Consider the following 2526-nt stretch of genomic DNA (forward strand, 5'->3'; position numbering starts at 1 on the left):
TCTTTCCGTATCTTTCTTCAAAATTCTCTCTAATTGCTTTTGATTTGTCTTCTAAGCTTTTAAACTTTGCATTAGCTGGTATTTCTTGATTTGCACTGTTGTCAAGTAATTCTATCACTCCTGTTTGAAGATTGAAGGTAACCACAAAGAAATGATCACGTTGTAGAATTGGCACGAGCACTATAGCAACCTCCTTGAGTGATAGAATTTCACTCCTTGCCATTTCTCTTTCCATGTTGTCTTTCAACACATCCAGTCTTTCTTTGTCAGTGAAACCCTTTGACTCAGAATAATGGTCACTTGTCTGTATAATAATTAAAATGCAGATGATTAAAGCGTTTATTGTGCGTTTTCTATTAGTACAAACAAAATAGATTAATTTGTACTAGCACAGTGCTTGAAGCAAAGAATCTGAACGGTGATGCTGTGGATTTTTTCTTTTCTTCATAGTTCATTATATAGCTGAATGCATCCATTGCATTGGAGGCTATATAAATGCCAGGACAGAAGCTTTCACAGCCCACCTTGAACGATTCTATGTGAGTGGACTTGTAGACCTCCTCCCAAATGTCTCCAAGACAAAAAAATATATACTCTGAAATTTTATCTTCATCTTGCGTGACACCAGCAGATACGTCAACCTCTCTCAGAAGATATGGAGAGCTCAGTGCATCTGGGCTATCACTTGTTGACGATCCGGTGTCAACTGTTAAACATAAAACAACTCACATTAAATTTGACTGAAAATAATTATATCTATAATTAAATACCTTCAACCCCTTTTGGTTTTTATTTATAATTAAATACCCTCTTTTAATTTCGCAAGCACTTTATTAACAACTTCATCAACATCTGAATCAAGTACATCACACAAATGTAATAAGTTTAAAATAACAGCATAAGTGTTTTAAGAGCGTTTTAATTATACTAATAATTAATTTAGCCCAAATACCTTTCTGAGCAGCCACTGGACCACCAACACCAACATCTGAATAAACTGCATTACATAGATGTAATAAGTTTAAAATAACAGCATAAGTGTTTTAAGAGCGTTTTAATTATACTAATAAATAATTTAGCCCAAATACCTTTCTAAGCAGCCACTGGACCACCAACACCAACATTTGAGTCAACTGTATCACACAAATGTAATAAGTTTAAAATAACAGCATAAGTGTTTTAAGAGCGTTTTAATTATACTAATAATTAATTTAGCCCAAATACCTTTCTGAGCAGCCACTGGACCACCAACACCAACATCTGAATCAACTGCATCACACATATGTAATAAGTTTAAAATAACAGTATAAGTGTTTTAAGAGCATTTTAATTATACTAATAATTAATTTAGCCCAAATACCTTTCTGAGCAGCCACTGGACCACCAACACCAACATCTGAATCTTGAGTTTTAGGGACCACATTATTAGTGAATCTGTTTTCACATTCACAACATCTAGCAAAGATATTCTCATTTGATGGATGTCTATCCTTTCCTTGACGGAGCAACTCGTTGATCTCGGAGCAAATTTTATCAAACTTCTTCAACTTGTTATCCATTGCCTTATTCCAAGACTGTAAAAAGAAAATATAGTTATTGTTAATTCAAAAACATTTTCAATTTATCTCATCCAGTTGTAATGGAGTTAAATAATAGTCAACAAGCACGATAGGCATTTGCAAACTTAAAGGTGAATAATCGCTTACATAATCATCCAAATCTTGTTCAGCTGTTTGATCGGCATTATCTGTTTCAGATGCACTTTGACCATATGTTTTTTAATTACATATAATTTTGTATTACATAAAATGCCTGTAGATATAAGAGATATGAGAGTTTTTTAGAAGAAAATAACAAGTTTAATACCATGTTCTTGTTTCTCCTCAGCTGCAGTGTTTTCTTCAACTCCAGGCTTACTGGCAGCACTAACCGTCATAGCAGCATTGTATTGATCGTTGATACCTCTCCATTCTTCCTTTGTCATTTTCAAGTTTTCAATAAGATAGCTTCACCAGTCCATATTTGGAATATCCGAGGTTTTATCAATTGCGGAGATGAATCGTTGATTGACTGTTGTTGATTTTGTCACAAATCCTATTCAGGTGTTGAACAACACAAGGAAATTAATCTTAAACAGTTCACCAACTCCTTGATCCGTGGCCAGTTTGTCTTTCACATGCTTTATATATATTCTTGAATTTGTCGGTAATTGATTTTTGAACAAATCTGTAGTAACATCTTCCCCCAATCTTGGTCTACTCTTGTCTAAAACAGGAATCTTACCCATTGGTATCCCCAACACTTCATGTACTTTTTGTGGTGTTATCTTAATAACACCGCTCCCAATGTTCAATTCATTTAAACGGTTATTATAGTTCATGAGCAACCAATATCCCAAAGTTATTGGAGTTTGGGTTACTTGAAGTCTTAACATTGACCCGAAACCCATTTCTTCCACACAAGTTTTTTGGGCAGTGGTCATTGCCTTCACTGCATCAACAACATTACAAGGTGCACACCTATTCT

The 2526-nt window shown here is 34.4% G+C and overlaps 1 long non-coding RNA gene across 1 annotated transcript; it reads right to left on the reverse strand.

Moving 5' to 3' along the window:
• Positions 1-1102: 1102 nt before the first annotated feature.
• On the reverse strand, positions 1103-1801 carry LOC143566441 (uncharacterized). Its single transcript, XR_013141231.1, has 3 exons — positions 1668-1801; positions 1377-1625; positions 1103-1228 (listed from the first exon to the last, which is right to left on the reverse strand). It is a non-coding gene; the product is annotated as an uncharacterized LOC143566441 (long non-coding RNA).
• Positions 1802-2526: the final 725 nt, after the last annotated feature.

This window comes from Bidens hawaiensis, unplaced genomic scaffold (genome assembly GCF_021521415.1).
Source record: "Bidens hawaiensis isolate Kalapana, Puna unplaced genomic scaffold, B.hawaiensis_p1.1 tig00022890_1, whole genome shotgun sequence".
In the NCBI taxonomy this organism is placed as follows: Eukaryota; Viridiplantae; Streptophyta; class Magnoliopsida; order Asterales; family Asteraceae; genus Bidens; species Bidens hawaiensis.